The sequence below is a fragment of the Lithobates pipiens genome, unplaced genomic scaffold (genome assembly GCF_037356315.1).
Source record: "Lithobates pipiens isolate NorthernLeopardFrog02 unplaced genomic scaffold, aLitPip1_a1.2 Scaffold_13, whole genome shotgun sequence".
Taxonomy (NCBI): Eukaryota; Metazoa; Chordata; class Amphibia; order Anura; family Ranidae; genus Lithobates; species Lithobates pipiens.
In genome coordinates this window covers 554,639,044-554,663,315 of record NW_027507718.1, presented here as the reverse complement: position 1 = coordinate 554,663,315, position 24,272 = coordinate 554,639,044, and the positions used below count along the sequence as shown (strand labels likewise).

At 45.4% G+C, this 24,272-nt stretch overlaps 1 long non-coding RNA gene across 2 annotated transcripts in view; it reads right to left on the bottom strand.

The window, feature by feature from the left end:
- Positions 1–674: 674 nt before the first annotated feature.
- Positions 675–24,272, bottom strand: part of LOC143975832 (uncharacterized) — a 38,117-nt gene continuing 14,519 nt past the window's right edge. Inside the window, exons 2-4 of one of the 2 annotated variants that reach the window (XR_013272425.1) lie at positions 16,656–16,740; positions 16,378–16,466; positions 675–906 (exon numbers count right to left, since the gene is read on the bottom strand). This is a non-coding gene — a long non-coding RNA (uncharacterized LOC143975832). The other variant, XR_013272426.1, reaches the window with a different exon arrangement.

Genomic DNA, 24,272 nt, shown 5'->3' with positions numbered 1-24,272 from the left:
TACCCATACAATCTTTTAAGGGCATCTCTTTCAAAAAGTGTTCTAATATGGGATGTGGTAGGAGTTCTTTGGGAATTAACTCTTAGGAATGCTTCCGTTTACTTTGTGATCAGCTGTGATTGGATACAGCTGATCACATGGTAAAGAGCCGCTGATTGGCCCTTTACCTCAATCTGTGATCAGAAGCATCCGGAGAACATTGTGATCAGAGATCATGCCACCCGCCCCGACAGCGATCACAGGAAGATGTTATATGACGGCTATAGCACGGTTGGCAAAGTGGTCAAACCTCAATGTCAAATTTCGCAGTGCCAGCATGTCGGTTACTATAACGGTAACTTTCAGTCGTTTACATACATATATTTAAGGTTTTTATTTGGTACAGTTTTATAAAACTCATAGTTTTATATATAGGCTGACCAAGGCACAAAAATGTGAAAAAATACATTTTTACGTTTTTTTTTTTTTGATGAGTTTAATATTTTGTATTATTGCTTTTAGAGGGGAATTAAACTTTGATGTTTTTTTTTTTCCCTATTAAATATGTCCTCAGGTGCTGGTAGTCATAATTTTCTGGTATGCACCGTATATTGCATTTACGTATTTGAACCCTTCAGGTGGGATATTTTAAGGAAACCATTCAACTTTTTTTTTTTTTTTAATAATTCATCAAATTATATATCTTTCAAGTGGATGTTTATTTTCACCGTATATTAGCACATTATGGCAAGCTTAGAGGGGTGCCAAAAAATCTCATCTGAGTTGCTCATGATGCTGATAGACCGGGAGAAGCTTTTATAACAGAGGAGACCGTTGGGTGCAACATCAGGTTCCCAGAAGAGAAGGGAATGAGGGGCTCTGGGTCCCCAATATCCTTTTGTACCATAGACTGAGGAAATCAGGAGTCTGTAAATAAGAAAAATGAATGAATAAATTAATTGTAATTAAAAGTTGCATCTGAATGTAGTACCCGTATTGTGACACCAGGTGGAGCCCTTTTTAGACTCAGATTGGTGAGTTAACAGTCATTCTCTGAAATAACCACAAGATGTCACTGTTGCTGCAAGAATAGGTATTTTCATCTCCCCATAGCGGAGAATAAGACCCCAAATGCAGGACATAGATACAGGATCATCTCTCTTCTGGGTGGACAGTCTTACTTTTTGTACATCGCTCTTTCCTCCAAAGCTCTTGATCTGATTTAAAACAGCAGAAACAAGTTCACATTGGTGGGATAACTAAAAAAAAAAAGTAAGAGGAAACTAAATGTATGCTTTGCTGTCCATATTGATGACTAGGGATGAGCTTCCAGTTTGACTCGAACATTGCCTGTTCAGCGAACAGTGGCAAATTCGAAAAGCTGCGGAACACCCTATACAAGTCTATGGGAGAAATCTAAAGTGCTAATTTTAAAGGCTAATATGCAAGTTATTGTCATAAAAAGTGTTTGGGGACCCTAAAGTTTTAAAAAGGAAGTTTTTTTTGGGAGCAGTGACTTTAATAATGATTAAAGTGAAACAATAAAAGTGTAACGTTCCTTTAAATTTCATACCGTGGGGGTGCCTATAGTATGCCTGTGAAGGGGCGCATGTTTCCCGTTCTTAGAACTGTCCCTGCACAAAGTGTCATTTCTGCAGGAAAAAAAGTCATTTAAAATCACTCGCGGCTATAATGAATTGTCGGCTCCCCGTAATACAAAGAACACTCATTGAAAGTCATTGATAAAAAAAAAAAGTGTGGGGTTCCCCCAAATTCAATTACCAGGCCCTTCAGGTCTGGTATGGATATTAACCACTTTCAGCCCCCGGACCATTTTGCTCGCTTAAGACCAGACCCCTTTTTGCAATTCGCAACTGCTTCGCTTTAACTGACAATTGCGCGGTTGTGTGACGTGGCTCCTAAACAAAATGGACGTCCTTTTTTTCCCCCAAATAGATCTTTCTTTTGGTGGTATTTGATCACCTCTGCGGTTTTTATTTTTTGCGCTATAAACAAAAAAAGAGCGACAATTTTGAAAAAAAACGCATTATTTTTTACATTTTGTTATAATAAATATTGCCCAAAAATATATATAAAAAAACTTTTTTTTCCCTCAGTTTAGGCCGATACGTATTCTTCTACATATTTTTGGTAAAAAAAAAAATCACAATAAGCGATTATTGATTGATTTGTGCAAAATGTATAACGTTTACAAAATAGGGCATTTTTATTAGTAATTTTTTTTTTTTTTTTACTATTTTACGATTTTTATTGTGACTGCGACATTATGGCAGACACATCGGACATTTTTGACACATTTTTGGGACCATTGTCATTTATACAGCAATCGGTGCTATACAAATGCAGTGATTCCTGTGTAAATGGCACTGGCAGTGAAGGGGTTAACCAGGGGGTGGCAGTGTAGGAGTTAAGTGTGTCCTAGGGGCGTGTTACTAACTGTGGGGGGCTGGGCTGTGTGCTAGTGAATACTGATCTCTGCTCCAATCACAGGAAGCAGAGATCAGTGTCACTTGTTGCTAGACAGAACGGGGAGATGCTATTCACAACAGTATCTCCCCATTCTCCTTCCCCGTGAGATGATCGAGTCCGCGGGACCCGCGACCGGACTCATGGGGGTCCTGACCGGCGCGTACTTGTACGGCAGTTTGCCTGCCCGTGCCATTCTGCCGACATACATCGTCGCCGTCGTGTGTCGGTCGGGAACTGGTTAAGGGGAACCCCGCGTCAATTTTAAAAATTACGTGGGGTTCCCCCCAAATATCAATGACTTTCAATGAGTGTTCTCTGTATTACGGGGAGCCGACAATTCATTATAGCCGCAAGTGATTTTAAATGACTTTTTTTCCTGCAGAAATGACACTTTGTGCAGGGACAGTTCTAAGCACGGGAAACATGCGCCCCTTCACAGGCATACTATAGACACCCCCCAGAAATTTAAAGGAATATTACACTTTTATTGCTTCACTTTAATCATTATTAAAATCACTGCTCCCGAAAAAAAAAACAGTTTTTAAAACTTGTATTTGCATTGATCCATGTCCCCTGGGGCAGGACCCGGGTCCCCAAACACTTTTTAGGACAGTAACTTGCATATTAGCCTTTAAAATGAGCACTTTAGATTTTGAACGTTCGAGTCCCATAGACTTTAATGGGGTTCTAAAGTTCACACCAAGTTTAGGTCTGTTCACAGGTTCTGGTGCCAACCGAACCAGAGGTTCTCTCCCCCTCCTCTCTCTCCACCATCGCCCCCCTCTCTATCCTCTCTCCCCTATCTCTCTCCTCTCTCTCCCTTTTCTCCCTCCTCTCTCTCTCCCTCCCCCTCTATCTATCCCCCCTCTCTCCCACCCCCCTCTCTCTTCCTCCCTCTCTCTCTCTCCTTCTTTCTCTCTACCGCTCTCCCTCTCTCTCCCCATCTCAGTCTCCCCCCTACCCCCTTCTCTTTCTCCCTCTTTCGCTCTCTCTCTTTCTCTGTCCCTCTCACTAATTCTCTATCTCTCCCCCTTTCTAGCTCTCTGCCTGTGTGTGTCTCTCCCCCCTGCCCCACTCTCTCTCTGTGCCCCCTCCCTCTGTCTTTCTCACGCCCTCTCCCTTGTCTGTGTGTCTGTCTCTCTCCTCCTCTCCCTGTCCTCTCTCTCTCTCCCTCCCCCTCTCTCTCTCACCCTCTCTCTTTCCTTTCTCTCTCTCACCCCCTCTCTCTGTCCCTCTCTAGCTCTCTTTCCTCTCTCTCTCTCCCCCCACCAGGGTCCACTAGTAATATCTGGTTCACTTAGTCTAGGGAGCGCCTTTTTGAAATGTATTGCTTGCAGAAATGTGAACAGGAGAAGGGTTGGGACATGGGATACTCCAAAGAGCCGCACGGTACCAAAAGGGGAGAGAGGCGATCCTTCTCCAGACAAGATCCCTTTATGGTGAGGTCCTACAGCCACCTCCTCGGAAAGATCACTTCAGGTAGACAGCCCTGAGATCTTAGAGAACAGCTGCACAGCCCACATCCTGCCTCAGGAACTCCGGAACCCTCCCTGCTGAGGAGAGAACAATCTCTGTTCCACATTTATCATCTACCCAACCACCTTCTGGACACTAATTTTTTTGCTATCCCAAGATAAATATTCAGGCTGGCTATTTGAAACTCCTACCCTATGCTCTGGAAGTTTCCAGGACAGGGGGAAGCAATCAAACACCCAGCCTGTGAAACCCTGAACAGGCCAGAACAAACAATCGCTGCTCCTTTTGACTACAGAAGGAGCCACACGCTAAATTTGCTTATGTTAGGAGGGTGCCACATATGTAAGTATCTATCTGTTAAGTCAATTCTGACTCTTGGTGAGTGCAGACATTCTATGGCCAATAGACATGAGCCAATTTACCAGCCAGCATGTCTTAGTGGTTCTAAAGGCACAGTTTTTTTTTTTTTACCTTCATGTATTCTATGCAGCCAGCCTAATACTCCCCTGAGCCCGGTCTTCCTCCAGCACGCTACACTCGAGCCTCAGCTCTCCGGGGACTCTCCTTCCTCATTGGCTGAGACATTGGCTCCCGCTGCAGTCACTCAGAGCCAAAAGAGCAAATGAGGAGAGAGGGGGTGGGGCCAAACGATGGCTCTGTGTGTGATTGGACACACAGAGCAAGTTATTTGCTGTGGGGGCACTCAGAAGGAGGGGGGGGCCCAAGAAGAGGAGGATCAGTGCTGCTCTGTGCAAAACCACTACACAGAGCAGGTATGTATAACATGTTTATAATTTTAATGTAAAAAAAAGTTTTAATATCACATATAAAGTGCATCCTGGAAATCATCATGTGCTTATTCTCTCTGTCTGACTTCGGCATTGGTACTATCGATAACATTTAAAGTGTTACTAAACCCAGGAGCCTGCAGTCACTATATCTGGTCTTCCACAGTACACAGAACATGGAAATGCAATTATGTTAGTAATAATAAACCGACATATGCCTTTTCTCACCAGCTGTATATAGCAGTCTTATGACTTCTATCAGTGTCTGGTTAAAGCTTGTAGTAAGAGTTTTAATTCTGCTCTGACTGTCCTATGAGGCTGAAGGACCCCTGACCCTCCCAAGAAATAGGGGTGTAACTGAGTGTGACCGTTAGATGTCACTGTTGCTACTTGACTTGAGGGTGTAGCTGAGTATGACCATTAGATGTCACTGTTGTTACTTCAATTGAGGGTGTAACTGAGTATGACCACTAGATGTCACTGTTGCTTTGTGACATGAGGGTGTAATTGTGTATGGCCTCTAGATGTCACTGTTGCTGCATGACTTGAGGGTATAACTGAGTATGGCCTCTAGATGTCACTGTTGCATGAGTTGAGGGTGTAACTGACTATGACCGTTAGATATCACTACTGCTGCATGACTTGAGGGTGTAACTGAGTATGGCCACTAGATGTCACTGTTGCGGCATGAATTTATGGTGTAACTGTCACTGCATGACTTGAGGGTATAACTATGTGCCCCAGGATGACATCAGTCTCTGATGAAACGCGTAGGACGGATGATTGTGACTTACGAGTCAGGGAAGCGCAGGTGCTCATTGTATGTTTTTACCGAGCAGTGTTTTACTATTCCTCCATGTGGGAGAGGCGTTTTTATACTAATAAACTGTTGGATTTACACGATGCAGAGTTTAATTTATTATTTTCGAGTGGGACATTCCTAACATCGGGAGAGAGGGCGATCGCCTGCAGGACTACAGGTCTTTGGTTGGATTGCAACCCAAAGGCCCTGCCGGGGGAATCAGCCACAAGCGTTAATGGCCTTTCTAAAGGTCCAGTATATCTGGTAAGCAGGCATTTTTTTTATCACCGGTGGTGATCTCATATGGTGTCCATTGCACAGGGGATTGAAAAGGACTATATTGTGTTCAAAAGTCTACACATGGACTACTAAACCCAAGATTTTGGCACTGCTGTCTACTTATCACCCTGCTATTCACATCACTTTTTCCAATAAGGAGGACTATTCGCTATTAGATGTTTTATGCTGTATATGTTGGTTAAAGCGGGATTCTGCTGCGGTTTTGTTTTTTTCTTACCTGTGTCACTGGTGGGCGATTCCTACCATCTCTTAGCAGTCACAATCGGCGTGTTTTTGACCCCCGGCGTGACGATTTTATTGCAATGGGAAACTTTTAAAAAAGCAGTCCGGCGGTTTCCATTTTTACTGTGGGCGTCTGAAGCCCGCGGGCATTTACTTCCTGTAAGTGATGACGCTGGGCTCCCAGCATCCACCGCTCCATCTCCTGCATGCTTACTGATGAAAGTTTCTGGTTGCCATCACAACGGGCGGTGTAGTGTCATATTTTGCTGCCTATCACAGCATGCTACAGAAGTGACGTTGCCGCCAGAAATTGCGTACTGCGCATGCGCAAAGCTTTCCAAACACTCGCGCCGTGCGTTCCAACATAGTTTCAGCAATACAGTTCAGCGAAACCATCACATAATGTTACGGAAGTGACGTTCAGACAACACAAACACTGGGCCGTGCGTTACAACACTAATACTTCCCTTGTTACCTCGTATCATTTATTACCAACCATGCTGAGCTACGTGCCGTGTTAGGTTCTGCATTGCTGGGACTTGTAGTGCCTATCCTGAGCTACATGCTTCAATGTTCAGTGTCCTCATCCCTATCCCTGTGCTTCAATGTTCAGTGTCCTCATCCCTATCCCTGTGCTTCAATGTTCAGTGTCCTCATCCTTATCCCCCTGCTTCGATGACGACACTGAACATTGAAGCCCGGGGATAGGGATGAGGACACTGAACATTGAAGCACGGGGATAGGGATGAGGACACTGAACATTGAAGCATGGGGATAAGGATGAGGACACTGAACATTGAAGCCCAGGGATAGGGATGAGGACACTGAACATTGAAGCCCGTGGATAGGGATGAGGACACTGAACATTGAAGCCCGTGGATAGGGATGAGGACACTGAACATTGAAGCACGGGGATAGGGATGAGGACACTGAACATTGAAGCACGGGGATAGGGATGAGGACACTGAACGTTGAAGCATGGGGATAAGGATGAGGACACTGAACATTGAAGCCCGGGGATAGGGATGAGGACACTGAACATTGAAGCACGGGGATAAGGATGAGGACACTGAACATTGAAGCTCGGGGATAGGGATGAGGACACTGAACATTGAAGCCCGAGGATAGGGATGAGGACACTGAACATTGAAGCTTGGGGATAGGGATGAGGACACTGAAGCATGTAGCTCAGGATAGGCACTACAAGTCCCAGCAATGCAGAACCTAACACGGCACGTAGCTCAGCATGGTTGGTAAAAAATGATACGAGGTAACAAGGGAAGTATTAGTGTTGTAACGCACGGCCCAGTGTTTGTGTTGTCTGAACGTCACTTCCGTAGCATTCTGTGATAGGCAGCAAAATATGACACTACAGCGGTGTCCCCGGGAAGTTCCCGCCCTGTTGTCATGGCAACGAAACTAACACAGGAGAGAGAACACGTGACCGGCGTCCTCCTTCCGAAATCTCACGAGATTTCGGCATTACTATGTCCCCCATGGATTCTTGGGAAATAGCTAAGAAATTTCCCAGGGACCATTGCGAGGCCGATAACCACGCCTACTCCCACGGGAGGACGGCCCGGAAGTCGGCACAAACATCACAAATATAAGGTAAGTACTGAATAATATTTTATTTCAATATTCATTACTGTAACTATGTTACCATGTGATTTAGATAAGAAGATAACATTTTTAGGTACAAAACCGCTAAAGCGGAGGTCCACCCTAAAGTGGACCTTCCGCTCATTGGAATCCTCCCCCCCTCCGGTGCCACAATTGGCACCTTTCAGGGGGGTGCAGGTACCTGTACAGTACAGGTATCTGCACCCACTTCCGGCATAGCTCTCTGCGGAAAGGGGCGTAGATTACGCCCCTTTCCGAAAGTCCCCCGCTGCCTGCTGGGAAACACACAGATCCCAGAGACAGCGGGGACCATCCTTATTGCGCAGCGCGACTCGCGCATGCGCAGTAGGGAACCGGGAAATGAAGCCGAAAGGCTCCACTTCCTGATTCCCATACCCAAGATGGCGGCGGCAGCACCCGAGAGATCGGCTTCGGGTGCCGACATTGCGGGCGCGCTGGACAGGTAAAGCCGCGTACACACGTAGCCGTTTGTCCGGCGTACTTAGTCTGGCGGACTTCCCGCCAGACTGTCCGTCGAACTTTCCGAACGGGCTACTTGCCCACACACGGCACTTTTTCAGAGGACTAATATGGCGTACTAAGTCGGCCGTACTATCCGCCCACTTTTGAAATGAACGGACTCGCCCACACACGCGGAGGAAAGTCCGCTCATTTCGAGCGCCTCTCCAGGTAGGCGGGGCCCGCGAAGGAGACGTCGCTGGCCCTGCCGCCTGGTATGGACTTAAAGGGGAACCCCAACGCCGAAAAAAATCGGCGTGGGGGTCCCCCCAGGTCCACATCAGACCCTTGTCCGAGCACGCTACCCGGCCGGCCAGGAAAGGGGGGGGGGACGAGCGAGCGCCCCCCCCCCCCCTCCTGAGCAAGCCCTCAACATGGGGGGTGCCTTGGGGAAGGGGGGGCCGCGCGGCCCCCCCACTCCAAAGCACCTTGTCCCCCATGTTGATGAGGACAAGGGCCTCTTCCCGACAACCCTGGCCGTTGGTTGTCGGGGTCTGCGGGCGGGGGGCTTATCTGAATCCGGGAGCCCTCTTTAATAAGGGGGCCCCCGGATACCGCCCCCCCCCACCCTATGTGAATGAGTATGGGGTACAATGTACCCCTACCCATTCACCTGTAAAATAAAGTACAAAAAAAAAAAAAACACAACACACCAGATAAAATAATTTATTGCACAGCTCCGGGGGTCTTCCGTCTTCGGGGGTCTTCTCGCCGGACTCCTCCGCTATCTTTTTGTAGCTCTTTTACCAGCGGAGGAGCCCGGAATTCTTCTTCATCGCCGCGGCCTCTTCTTCCGACTTCAGGGGGTCTTGTCCCCCTCTTCGGTTCTTCTGCCGGGCCACCGCGCCTTCTTATAGCTCTTTTACAGGCGGTGGCCCGGTCTTCTGTTGCCGCCGCCTTCCGTTCTTCTTCTTCTTCTCCAGGAGATGTTGACTCGACGATCTCTCCGGCCGCAATGCCAGGGACGCGCTGCCACTTATATAGGGACAAGGGGCGGTGTCACATTGGTTGGTCACATGGCGACAGTCCCAGCGTCCTCCAGGACTGTGACATTGTAAGGGGGCGGGGTCACCATGTGACCCCGCCCCTTGTCCCTATATAAGTGGCATTGCGGCAAGAGGGAAAAAGAGGGAAAAGAGGAAAGAAGAAAGAAAGAAAGAAAGAAAGAAAAGAAAGAAAAGAAAGAAAGAAAAGAAAGAAAGAAAGAAGAAAGAAAAAGAAGAAGAACGGAAGGCGGCGGCGGCGACAGAAGACCGGGCCACCGCCTGTAAAAGAGCTATAAGAAGGCGCGCTGGCCCGGCAGAAGAACCGAAGAGGGGGACAAGACCCCCGAAGTCGGAAGAAGAGGGCGGCGACGAAGAAGAATGCCGGGCTCCTCCGCTAGTAAAAGAGCTACAAGAAGATAGCGGAGGAGTCCGGTGAGAAGACCCCCGGAGCTGTGCAATAAGTTATTTTATCTGGTGTGTTGTGTTTTTTTTTTGCACTTTATTTTACAGGTGAATGGGTAGGGGTACATTGTACCCCATACTCATTCACATAGGGTGGAGGGCCGGTATCCGGGGGCCCCCTTATTAAAGGGGGCTCCCGGATTCCGATAAGCCCCCCGCCAACCAACGGCCAGGGTTGTCGGGAAGAGGCTCTTGTCCTCATCAACATGGGGACAAGGTGCTTTGGGTTGGGGGGGCCGTGCGGCCTCCCCTTCCCCAAGGCACCCCCCCATGTTGAGGGCACGTGGCCTGGTACGGCCCAGGAGGGGGGGCGCGCGCTCGCTCGCCCCCCCCTTTCCTGGCCGGCCGGGTAGCGTGCTCGGACAAGGGTCTATTGTGGACTTGGGGGGACCCCCACGCCGATTTTTTTCGGCATTGGGGTTCCCCTTTAAGTTCATACCAGGCGGCGGGGCCAGCGACGTCTCCTTCGCGGGCCCCGCCTAGCTGGAGACCCGCTCGAAATGAGTGGACTTTTCTCCGGGCAGGAAAAGTCAGTTCATTTCAAAAGTACGGCGGACTGGCACACACACGGCCGGATTGTCTGCCGAAATGCGAGTCCGGCGGGAAGATTGGAGTGTAACACGGCATTCTAAGTCCGCCGTACTTTCGGGTCAAAAAAGTATGCCGGAGGCTACACACGGGGGGATTGTTTGGCGGACTTGAGTTTGCCGGACTTTTCCACCCGCTTGTTTGATCGTGTGTACGCAGCATAAGTGTCACTATTTTAAAAGTCAGTAGCTGCAGTATTTGTAGCTGCTGGCTTTAAAAAAAAAAAAAAAAAACAACGCGGACTCACGGCGGACTCCCGCTTTAAACTAAAAGATTGCATAATTTCAATAGGTCCATTCCTGTTCTTACCCTAAAGCAAACATGCAAAGATGTCGAGCATTTTCATTTCGAAATTCAATGTAAAATACTGCTCCTAAAATGTAAAGCATGAAATATTAATACAACTGTAAAGAGTTAAAGCGGAGCTCCACCCCAAAGTGGACCTTCCGCTCATTGGAATCCTGCAGAATCTACGCCCCTTTCCGAAAGTCCCCCGATGCTTGCTGGGAAACACACAGATCCCAGAGGCAGCGGGTCCATACTTATTGCGCAGCGAGACTCGCGCATGCGCAGTAGGGAACCGGGAAATGAAGCTGAAAGGCTCCACTTTCCTGATTCCCATACCCAAGATGGCGGCGGCAGCACCCGAGAGACGATCGAGAGATCGGCTTCGGGTGCCGAGATTCGCGGGCACGCTGGGCGGGTAAGTGTCACTATTTTAAAAGTCAGCAGCTGCAGTATTTGTAGCTGCTGGCTTTAAAAAAAAAAAAAAAAAAAAAAACGGCGGAACTCCCGGCGGACTCCCGCTTTAAACAAAGCACAGAATAAGCAGATGGCTATGGGAATGCTATCATTTTTCCTGGCAGGTACACAGTATCAAGGCAATTAATGGCAAATTAAAGATTTAGAAATCTGTGTTTACTTTTCTACACAAAGACAATTTCTTGCTTTTAAAGAAATGCATATTGAAATAAATGGCATTATCTGCATGTAAAAAATATGTGCTGTAGATAAAGTTGACATTTACTTTACAATCAGAAAATCCTTTGGTGAGTGAACAGGAGCTTTGTAATCTCTACTCCCACATCACACTGTGCTTAAACAGGATGTAAAGCTAACATTTCATACTCCTGATGTGTGTCTGCTGTATCATGTACTTGTATAAAATAATATCCTGTTCTCTTTGTACGGAATCCCTGGTGTTCCTGCCAGTCACTCTGCTTTCCTATTAAAAAACTGACCATACTAAGCAGGAGGAGAACACTCCTCCAATGATCAGACTTGTCTTGACAAAACAATTCTGTGATTCTTCGATGGGAAGATCATTGTGCTACGGTCTCCTATGCAGCCGAGAACAGATGGAATGTAAAGCAAAAAAAAAAAAAAATACACATTTATAATGGTTTCTTTATCTACATTATCTCACAAAAGTGAGTACACCCCTCACATTTTTGTAAATATTTTATTATATCTTTTCATGTGACAACACTGAAAAAATTACACTTTGCTACAATGTAAAGTAGTGAGTGTACAGCTTGTATTGTAAATTTACAGTCCCTTCAAAATAACACAGCCATTAATGTCTAAACCGATGGCAACAAAAGTGAGTGCACCCCTAAGTGTAAATGTAAAAATTGGGCCCTAAGTGTCAATATTTTGTGTGGCCACCATTTCCAGCACTGCCTTAACCCTCTTGGGCATAGAGTTCACCAGAGCTTCACAGGTCACCACTGGAGTCCTCTTCCCCTCCCCCATGATGACATCACAGAGCTGGTGGATGTTGGAGACCTTGCGCTCCTCCACCTTCTGTTTGAGGATGTCCCACAGATGATCAATAGGGTTTAGGTCTGGAGACATGCTTGGCCAGTCCATCACCTTTACCCTCAGCTTCTTTAGCAAGGCAGTGGTGGTGTTGGAGGTGTGTTTGGGGTGGTTATCATGTTGGAATACTGCCCTGCGGTCCAGTCTCTGAAGGGAGGGGATCATGCTCTACTTCAGTATGTCACAGTACATGTTGGCATTCATGGTTCCCTCAAACTGTAGCTCCCCAGTGGCGAAAGCACTCATGCAGCCCCAGACAATGACACTCCCACCACCATGCTTGACCGTAGATAAGACAATTGTCTTTGTACTCCTCACCTGGTTGCTGCCACACACGCTTGACACCATCTGAACCAAATACGTTTATCTTGATCTCATCAGACCACAGGACATGGTTCCAGTAATCCATGTCCTTAGTCTGCTTGTCTTCAGCAAACCGTTTGTGGGCTTTGTGCATCATCTTTAGAAGAGACTTCCTTCTGGGATGACAGCCATGTGGACCAATTAGATGCAGTGTGCAGCGTATGGTCTGAGCACTGACAAGCTGACCCCCCCCCCACCCCTTCAACCTCTGCAGCAATGCTGACAGCGCTGATATGTCCATTTACAAAAGACAACCTCTGGATGTGACGCTGAGCATGTGCATTCAACTTCTTTGGTCGATCATGGCAAGGCCTGTTCTAAGTGGAACCTGTCCTGTTATACCGCTGTATGGTCTTGGCCACCGTGCTGAAGCTCAGTTTCAGGGTCTTGGCAGACTTCCTATAGCCTAGGTCATGTTTATGTAGAGCAAAAATTCTTTTTTTTTCAGATTCTCAGAGAGTTCTTTGCCATGAGGTGCCATGTTGAACTTCCAGTGACCAGTATGAGAGAGAGTGATAACGTCAAATTTAACACACCTGAGACCTTGTAACACTAACGAATCACATGACACCAGAGAGGGAAAATGCTTAATTGGACCCAATTTGGACATTTTCACTCATGGGGGTACTCACTTTTGCTGCCAGTGGTTTAAACATTAATGGCTGTGTGTTGAGGCATTTTCAGGGGACAGGAAATTTTACAATGTGAGGGAAAAGAGCCATGGTGAAGTCACTTCTGGCTGAGGTCGGAAGTTTATGTGTACTTCCTGTGTTTGCTGTTTGTTTCAACTACTAAAGTGTTTTATGAATAATATTAAAAAGCATTTTAAAATACTACACCATGGAGCCCTCCCCTTATTCTTACATATCACTGAATGTGACCATCCTGGGATCTTGAGTGTTCCGGAACCAGGGATTGAGCAGCCAGTGTGGAGTATCTATGTGGGGCTCATTTATACGATCTATGAGGCGAGAGCCTGGGGGGGAACTATCACCCACACTGGACAGAAGAAGCTTGCCACATTGCTGCACATGCACTTTATTATTGGATGGGACAGTCTGCATGTCTAATAATAATTTTGCACTATTGTTGTTTGCATGGTATTATTTGTTGGAGATCAGTATTTTGCACAGATTTGCAGTATTTGCTCCTAGATTATTTGCACATAATTTTTTTTGTGTTATAATAAGACATTTTCTGCATCATTTTAGTTTAGTCAAGCGCCGTAGTTTTTATATACTACATTTATGCTGAGTGTGTGAGCACTTTTCTCTATTGGCAGCTATTTAAGTCGTTTTTTTGGGGATTATCACCACCTTTTGGTTTGCGTATTAGTAACCCCGGTATTTACATACATTTTACAGTTATACAAGTTGTACACTCAATGCTTTAAAAAAGGATTTAAAATACTTAATTTTTTGGGACTTTTACCGGCAGTTTTTCTTTTTAAAATTGATCAGCAGTAAATGGTGGCAGCTTAACTCTGTGTTACCTAAACCTATAATGCACAGCTCCCAGGAACAATGCTGGGGATGACAGTGGACATGGGGGACACCACACCAGGAGCAATCTGTTTGTTACACACTTGTAACCTCTGAACTCTGTGCTTTACATACTCCTGCACTCTGTGCTTTAATCTCTCTTGACCCATAGACACAGAGTCAGGTTTTTTTTAGCCATATTTATTTAAGTTCTGCTTATTGTTACAGCAATCTGACCACACCCACAATTCAATGTGGTGCACTACATGCACTGCATCATTCCCCTTCAGATGGTGCGGTGTCTTTATGCCTTAATGTCTGCCTCTGGTTTCAAAATTGTGATCAACTGTATCTGGTCATGTAAAAAATTGATTTTTTTGGCTGTAGTTTTCTGGGCATGGCGAGTAGGGGGTTCGTGAATTTTATTTTGAAAATCTGGTAACCTTATGTCAGCAATATATAAAAAGGCAAATAAAAGCTGGCCCTGTAAAAAAAAAAGAAAAATACTTACCTCTCCTACAGGACCGCTTTACTGAATGTCCCTTAACCGGTTCCCGACCAGCGCACGACAATGTACGTCGACAGAATGGCACGGGCAGGCATATTGGCGTACATGTACGTCCAATATTCAATGCCGCCCTGCCATCGGGAGCACGCCGCCGGTGGATGGTCGGGACCCCCGTGAGTCCGGTCGCGGGACCCGCGGACTCGATCGCCGTGGGCATCCCCGCGATCGTCTCACGGGACGGCTGAATGGAGGAAATGCCGTGTAAACAGCATTTCTCCATTTTGCCTAGCAACTAGTGACGCTGATCTCTGCTCCATGTGATTGGAGCAGAGATCAGTGTTCACTAAATGAAAGCCCAACCCCCCCACAGTTAGTAACACACCCCTAGGAACACTTAACCCCTACACTGACACCACCCCCTGGTTAACCCCTTCACTGCCATTGTTATTTACACAGGAATCACTGCATTTATATAGCAGTGATTATTGTATAAATGACAATGGTCCCAAAAATGTGTCAAAAATGTCCGATGGTTCCCCCACAATGTTGCAGTCACAATAAAAAAAAAAATCATTGATTGCCGCCATTACTAGTAAAAAAAAAAAAAAATTATGAATAAAAATGCTATAAAACTATCCCTATTTTGTAAAATCTATAACTTTTGCGCAAACCAAATAATCGCCTATTGTGTTTTTTTTACCAAAAATATGTAGAAGAAAACGTATTGGCCTAAACTGAGGGAAAAAATGTTTTTTTATATATTTTTGGGGATATTTATTATAACAAAAATTAAAAAATAATGCGTTTTTTCAAAATTCTCGCTCTATTTTTGTTTATAGCGCAAAAAATAAAAACCGCAGGGGTGATCAAATACCACCAAAAGAAAGCTCTATTTGTGGGGAAGAAAAGGACGTCAATTTTGTTTGGGAGCCACGTCGCACGACCACGCAATTGTCAGTTAAAGCGATGCAGTGCCGAATCGCAAAAAGTGGTCTGGTCTTTGACCAGCAAAATGGTCCGGTCTGAAAGTGGTTAACAAAAATGAATTGCTGAAGTCTGAAGAAAACTGTTTCCTGGAATGTATATCTACTGTGTCCCCTGTGATGCTTAATGATTCTCCCATCACTACAGGACATGGTAGGCCTGCATCGGAGCTTAAAGGTTACTTTGATTACCGGAAGGACAGGGTTGCTTTAAATGCCAACTTCATGAAGCTTTTACTGATTTCAAAGACCTGTTTTTGCCTTTCTATTCTATAGATATTGAACAGTGGCTCTTCCACACAAAAAATAAAATAAAGACTGATGTATAAAAAAAAAAAAACAGAAATCAAAGAGCTTACATCCCAATACCTTTTAGCAATGTCACCCACCACCCCATGGTATCTTATTTCTACATTGACTAAGAGTATGTCCCGCAGATTAAACCTGGCATAAGCATTAAATAGATCTAACTGTGCCTTATGAAAACTATTTTGTCACACTGCGCAAGAATTTAGTTTTCTAGCAAAAGTGAATTTCCTATATTTCCATCAAAAGGATGTAAGGGCCAATTCACACTATATGCGGCGATAGACATTTTAAATTCTAAAAGGTCTGTCACGGCAGAGAATCTAGAAACAATAGTTTCATATGTGTCCCATTCACACTGCAACAAAGCCTAGCACCAGCCCGAATCACACTGGAATGTTGGGCAGCGCGTTGTGGCACCCCACACTGCAGTGAAGTGTATGTTTTTGGTTTTTGTTTGCGTACAAAAGGAGCAGTGCAATGCAATTGATCGTGCAGCACAGCGGAAAGGAGCAGTGAATTGCTTAAGTTGTTCTACGATTTTACGAAGGGGCAGTGTGACTTGGCCCTAGAGGAATGATACAAGAGGTAAAATCCACAACTGTTTTCAATGTACGTTGATGTACTGCTCCATGCATGAAGATGTTTAACACATATACACCATACTGAACTCATCTTACCTGCAGAAATAGCTAGACTTGTAGACAATATATAATTAATGCTTGCAATGAAGGCAGAGTCATGAAGCTGGGATGCCTGTGCCAAAAACCTAAATATAATAAAAAGGTTCATTTAGGTTTTTTAAAAAATACAAAACCTTCTTGCCACAGACAATAGATTCTACAACAGTGTAGAATTGCAAAGATCACATCCTAAAGTAGACTGGAGCTCAAAAGTAAAGATTTGCCATGTTAAAGGGATCATCTAGAAATATTAAGAGTACCCAAATCAGGACTACCTTTTGTCTTGTTGCTGTGGTGGCCAGGCAGTGCGTACAACTCCAGTACTCCTTTCCAGACTTAGGGTATGTAGCACACTCAATCCTAGACCAAAAGAAAAAAAAATGGATGACAAGTTGCAAGTTGGTGTGGTGGCCAGGCAGTGCGTACAACTCCAGTACTCCTTTCCAGACTTAGGGTATATAGCACACTCAATCCTAGACCAAAAGAAAAAAAAATGGATGACAAGTTGCAAGTTGGTGTGGTGGCCAGGCAGTGCGTACAACCCCAAGTACTCCTTTCCGGACTTAGGGTATATAGCACACTCAATCCTAGACCAAAAGAAAAAAAAAAGGATGACAAGTTGCAAGTTGGTGTGGTGGCCAGGCAGTGCGTACAACCCCAAGTACTCCTTTCCGGACTTAGGGTATATAGCACACTCAATCCTAGATCAAAAGAAAAAAAAAAAAATGGATGACAAGTTGCAAGTTGGTGTGGTGGCCAGGCAGTGCGTACAACCCCAAGTACTCCTTTCCGGACTTAGGGTATATAGCACACTCAATCCTAGACCAAAAGAAAAAAAAATGGATGACAAGTTGCAAGTTGGTGTGGTGGCCAGGCAGTGCGTACAACCCCAAGTACTCCTTTCCGGACTCAGGGTATGTTAGCACACTCAAACCTAGACCAAAAGAAAAACAAAAAATGTATGACAAGTTGCAAATTGGTGTGGTGGCCAGGCAGTGCGTACAACCCCAAGTACTCCTTTCCGGACTTAGGGTATATAGCACACTCAATCCTAGACCAAAAGAAAAACAAAAAATGGATGACAAGTTGCAAGTTGGTGTGGTGGCCAGGCAGTGCGTACAACCCCAAGTACTCCTTTCCGGACTCAGGGTATGTTAGCACACTCAATCCTAGACCAAAAGAAAAAATAAATAAAATGGATGACAAGTTGCAAGTTGGTGTGGTGGCCAGGCAGTGCGTACAACCCCAGTACTCCTTTCCAGACTTAGGGTATATAGCACACTCAATCCTAGACCAAAAGAAAAAAAAATGGATGACAAGATGCAAGTTGGTGTGGTGGCCAGGCATTGCGTACAACCCCAAGTACTCCTTTCCGGACTTAGGGTATATAGCACACTCAATCCTAGACCAAAAGAAAAAAAAATGGATGACAAGTTGCAAGTTGGTGTGGTGGCCAGGCAGTGTGTACAACCCCAAGTACTCCTTTCCGGACTCAGGGTATGTTAGCACACTCAATCCTAGACCAAAAAAATAAATAAAAAATAAATGGATGACAAGTTGCAAGTTGGTGTGGTGGCCAGGCAGTGCGTACAACCCCAAGTACTCCTTTCCGGACTCAGGGTATGTTAGCACACTCAAACCTAGACCAAAAGAAAAACAAAAAATGGATGACAAGTTGCAAGTTGGTGTGGTGGCCAGGCAGTGCCTACAACCCCAAGTACTCCTTTCCGGACTCAGGGTATGTTAGCACACTCAATCCTAGACCAAAATAAAAAAAAATAAAATGGATGACAAGTTGCAAGTTGGTGTGGTGGCCAGGCAGTGCGTACAACCCCAAGTACTCCTTTCCGGACTTAGGGTATATAGCACACTCAATCCTAGACCAAAAGAAAAACAAAAAATGGATGACAAGTTGCAAGTTGGTGTGGTGGCCAGGCAGTGCGTACAACCCCAAGTACTCCTTTCCGGACTCAGGGTATGTTAGCACACTCAATCCTAGACCAAAAGAAAAAAAAAAAAAATGGATGACAAGTTGCAAGTTGGTGTGGTGGCCAGGCAGTGGGTACAACCCCAAGTACTCCTTTCCGGACTTAGGGTATATAGCACACTCAATCCTAGACCAAAAGAAAAACAAAAAATGGATGACAAGTTGCAAGTTGGTGCGGTGGCCAGGCAGTGCGTACAACCCCAAGTACTCCTTTCCGGACTCAGGGTATGTTAGCACACTCAAACCTAGACCAAAAGAAAAACAAAAAATGGATGACAAGTTGCAAGTTGGTGTGGTGGCCAGGCAGTGCGTACAACCCCAAGTACTCCTTTCCGGACTTAGGGTATATAGCACACTCAATCCTAGACCAAAAGAAAAAAAAATGGATGACAAGTTGCAAGTTGGTGTGGTGGCCAGGCAGTGCGTACAACCCCAAGTACTCCTTTCCGGACTCAGGGTATGTTAGCACACTCAATCCTAGACCAAAAAAATAAATAAAAAATAAATGGATGACAAGATCCAAGTTGGTGTGGTGGCCAGGCAGTGCGTACAACCCCAAGTACTCCTTTCCGGACTCAGGGTATGTTAGCACACTCAAACCTAGACCAAAAGAAAAACAAAAAATGGATGACAAGTTGCAAGTTGGTGTGGTGGCCAGGCAGTGCGTACAACCCCAAGTACTCCTTTCCGGACTTAGAGTATATAGCACACTCAATCCTAGACCAAAAGAAAAAAAAAAATGGATGACAAGTTGCAAGTTGGTGTGGTGGCCAGGCAGTGCGTACAACCCCAAGTACTCCTTTCCGGACTCAGGGTATGTTAGCACACTCAATCCTAGACCAAAATAAAAAAAAATAAAATGGATGACAAGTTGCAAGTTGGTGTGGTGGCCAGGCAGTGCGTACAACCCCAAGTACTCCTTTCCGGACTTAGGGTATATAGCACACTCAATCCTAGACCAAAAGAAAAACAAAAAATGGATGACAAGTTGCAAGTTGGTGTGGTGGCCAGGCAGTGCGTACAACCCCAAGTACTCCTTTCCGGACTCAGGGTATGTTAGCACACTCAATCCTAGACCAAAAGAAAAAAAAATAAAAATGGATGACAAGTTGCAAGTTGGTGTGGTGGCCAGGCAGTGGGTACAACCCCAAGTACTCCTTTCCAGACTCAGGGTATGTTAGCACACTCAATCCTAGACCACAAGAAAAAAAAAATGGATGACAAGTTGCAAGTTGGTGTGGTGGCCAGGCAGTGGGTACAACCCCAAGTACTCCTTTCCGGACTCAGGGTATGTTAGCACACTCAATCCTAGACCAAAAGAAAAAAAAAAAAAAAATGGATGACAAGTTGCAAGTTGGTGTGGTGGCCAGGCAGTGCGTACAACCCCAAGTACTCCTTTCCGGACATAGGGTATATAGCACACTCAATCCTAGATCAAAATAAAAAAATAAAATGGATGACAAGTTGCAAGTTGGTGTGGTGGCCAGGCAGTGCGTACAACCCCAAGTACTCCTTTCCGGACTCAGGGTATGTTAGCACACTCAAACCTAGACCAAAAGAAAAACAAAAAATGGATGACAAGTTGCAAGTTGGTGTGGTGGCCAGGCAGTGCGTACAACCCCAAGTACTCCTTTCCGGACTCAGGGTATGTTAGCACACTCAAACCTAGACCAAAAGAAAAACAAAAAATGGATGACAAGTTGCAAGTTGGTGTGGTGGCCAGGCAGTGCGTACAACCCCAAGTACTCCTTTCCGGACTTAGGGTATATAGCACACTCAATCCTAGACCAAAAGAAAAAAAAATGGATGACAGGTTGCAAGTTGGTGTGGTGGCCAGGCAGTGCGTACAACCCCAAGTACTCCTTTCCGGACTCAGGGTATGTTAGCACACTCAATCCTAGACCAAAAGAAAAAAAATGGATGACAAGTTGCAAGTTGGTGTGGTGGCCAGGCAGTGCGTACAACCCCAAGTACTCCTTTCCGGACTCAGGGTATGTTAGCACACTCAAACCTAGACCAAAAGAAAAAATAAAATGGATGACAAGTTGCAAGTTGGTGTGGTGGCCAGGCAGTGCGTACAACCCCAAGTACTCCTTTCCGGACTCAGGGTATGTTAGCACACTCAATCCAAGACCAAAAGAAAAAAAAAAAATAGATGACAAGTTGCAAGTTGGTGTGGTGGCCAGGCAGTGCGTACAACCCCAAGTACTCCTTTCCGGACTCAGGGTATGTTAGCACACTCAATCCTAGACCAAAAGAAAAAAAAATGGATGACAAGTTGCAAGTTGGTGTGGTGGCCAGGCAGTGCGTACAACCCCATGTACTCCTTTCTGGACTCAGGGTATGTTAGCACACTCAATCCTAGACCAAAAGAAAAAAAAAAAAAAAAATGGATGACAAGTTGCAAGTTGGTGTGGTGGCCAGGCAGTGCGTACAACCCCAGTACTCCTTTCCGGACTTAGGGTATATAGCACACTCAAACCTAGACCAAAAGTAAAAAAAATATGGATGACAAGTTGCAAGTTGGTGTGGTGGCCAGGCAGTGCGTACAACCCCAGTACTCCTTTCCGGACTTAGGGTATATAGCACACTCAAACCTAGACCAAAAGTAAAAAAAATATGGATGACAAGTTGCAAGTTGGTGTGGTGGCCAGGCAGTGCGTACAACCCCAGTACTCCTTTCCGGACTCAGGGTATGTTAGCACACTCAATCCTAGACCAAAAGAAAAAAATAAATGGATGACAAGTTGCAAGTTGGTGTGGTGGCCAGGCAGTGCGTACAACCCCAAGTACTCCTTTCCGGACTTAGGGTATATAGCACACTCAATCCTAGACCAAAAGAAAAAAATAAATGGATGACAAGTTGCAAGTTGGTGTGGTGGCCAGGCAGTGCGTACAACCCCAAGTACTCCTTTCCGGACTCAGGGTATGTTAGCACACTCAATCCTAGACCAAAAGAAAAAAAAAAATTGATGACAAGTTGCAAGTTGGTGTGGTGGCCAGGCAGTGCGTACAACCCCAAGTACTCCTTTCCGGACTCAGGGTATGTTAGCACACTCAATCCTAGACCAAAAGAAAAAAAAAAATTGATGACAAGTTGCAAGTTGGTGTGGTGGCCAGGCAGTGCGTACAACCCCAAGTACTCCTTTCCGGACTTAGGGTATATAGCACACTCAATCCTAGACCAAAAGAAAAAAAAAAATGGATGACAAGTTGCAAGTTGGTGTGGTGGCCAGGCAGTGCATACAACCCCAGTACTCCTTTCCGGACTTAGGGTATATAGCACACTCAATCCTAGACCAAAAGAAAAAAAAAATGGATGACAAGTTGCAAGTTGGTGTGGTGGCCAGGCAGTGCGTACAACCCCAAGTACTCCTTTCCGGACTCAGGGTATGTTAGCACACTCAATCCTAGACCAAAAGAAAAAAAAAAATGGATGACAAGTTGCAAGTTGGTGTGGTGGCCAGGCAGTGCGTACAACCCCAAGTACTCCTTTCCGGACTCAGGGTATGTTAGCACACTCAATCCTAGACCAAAAGAAAAAAAAAAATGGATGACAAGTTGCAAGTTGGTGTGGTGGCCAGGCAGTGCGTACAACCCCAAGTACTCCTTTCCAGACTTAGGGTATATAGCACACTCAATCCAAGACCAAAAGAAAAAAAAATAGATGACAAGTTGCAAGTTGGTGTGGTGGCCAGGCAGTGCGTACAACCCCAAGTACTCCTTTCCGGACTCAGGGTATGTTAGCACACTCAAACCTAGACCAAAAGAAAAAAAAAATGGATGACAAGTTGCAAGTTGGTGTGGTGGCCAGGCAGTGCGTACAACCCCAAGTACTCCTTTCCGGACTCAGGGTATGTTAGCACACTCAATCCTAGACCAAAAGAAAAAAAAAAAATGGATGACAAGTTGCAAGTTGGTGTGGTGGCCAGGCAGTGCGTACAACCCCAAGTACTCCTTTCCAGACTTAGGGTATATAGCACACTCAATCCAAGACCAAAAGAAAAAAAAAAAAATAGATGACAAGTTGCAAGTTGGTGTGGTGGCCAGGCAGTGCGTACAACCCCAAGTACTCCTTTCCGGACTTAGGGTATATAGCACACTCATCCTAGACCAAAAAATAAAAAAAATGGATGACAAGTTGCAAGTTGGTGTGGTGGCCAGGCAGTGCATACAACCCCAGTACTCCTTTCCGGACTTAGGGTATATAGCACACTCAATCCTAGACCAAAAGAAAAAAAAAATGGATGACAAGTTGCAAGTTGGTGTGGTGGCCAGGCAGTGCATACAACCCCAGTACTCCTTTCCGGAATTAGGGTATATAGCACACTCAATCCTAGACCAAAAGAAAAAAAAAATGGAGAACAAGTTGCAAGTTGGTGTGGTGGCCAGGCAGTGCGTACAACCCCAAATACTCCTTTCCGGACTTAGGGTATATAGCACACTCAATCCTAGACCAAAAGAAAAAAAAAAATGGATGACAAGTTGCAAGTTGGTGTGGTGGCCAGGCAGTGCGTACAACCCCAAGTACTCCTTTCCGGACTTAGGGTATATAGCACACTCAATCCTAGACCAAAAAAAAAAAATGGATGAAAAGTTGCAAGTTGGTGTGGTGGCCAGGCAGTGCGTACAACCCCAAGTACTCCTTTCCGGACTCAGGGTATGTTAGCACACTCAATCCTAGACCAAAAGAAAAAAATAAATGGATGACAAGTTGCAAGTTGGTGTGGTGGCCAGGCAGTGCGTACAACCCCAAGTACTCCTTTCCGGACTCAGGGTATGTTAGCACACTCAATCCTAGACCAAAAGAAAAAAAAATGGATGACAAGTTGCAAGTTGGTGTGGTGGCCAGGCAGTGCGTACAACCCCAAGTACTCCTTTCTGGACTCAGGGTATGTTAGCACACTCAATCCTAGACCAAAAGAAAAAAAAAAAAAAATGGATGACAAGTTGCAAGTTGGTGTGGTGGCCAGGCAGTGCGTACAACCCCAGTACTCCTTTCCGGACTTAGGGTATATAGCACACTCAAACCTAGACAAAAAGTAAAAAAAATATGGATGACAAGTTGCAAGTTGGTGTGGTGGCCAGGCAGTGCGTACAACCCCAAGTACTCCTTTCCGGACTCAGGGTATGTTAGCACACTCAATCCTAGACTAAAAGAAAAAAATAAATGGATGACAAGTTGCAAGTTGGTGTGGTGGCCAGGCAGTGCGTACAACCCCAAGTACTCCTTTCCGGACTCAGGGTATATAGCACACTCAATCCTAGACCAAAAGAAAAAAATAAATGGATGACAAGTTGCAAGTTGGTGTGGTGGCCAGGCAGTGCGTACAACCCCAATTACTCCTTTCCGGACTCAGGGTATGTTAGCACACTCAATCCTAGACCAAAAGAAAAAAAAAATTGATGACAAGTTGCAAGTTGGTGTGGTGGCCAGGCAGTGCCTACAACCCCAAGTACTCCTTTCCGGACTCAGGGTATGTTAGCACACTCAATCCTAGACCAAAAGAAAAAAAAAAAATGGATGACAAGTTGCAAGTTGGTGTGGTGGCCAGGCAGTGCGTACAACCCCAAGTACTCCTTTCCGGACTCAGGGTATGTTAGCACACTCAATCCTAGACCAAAAGAAAAAAAAAAAATGGATGACAAGTTGCAAGTTGGTGTGGTGGCCAGGCAGTGCGTACAAACCCAAGTACTCCTTTCCGGACTCAGGGTATGTTAGCACACTCAATCCAAGACCAAAAGAAAAAAAAAAAAATAGATGACAAGTTGCAAGTTGGTGTGGTGGCCAGGCAGTGCGTACAACCCCAAGTACTCCTTTCCGGACTCAGGGTATGTTAGCACACTCAATCCTAGACCAAAAGAAAAAAAAAAAATGGATGACAAGTTGCAAGTTGGTGTGGTG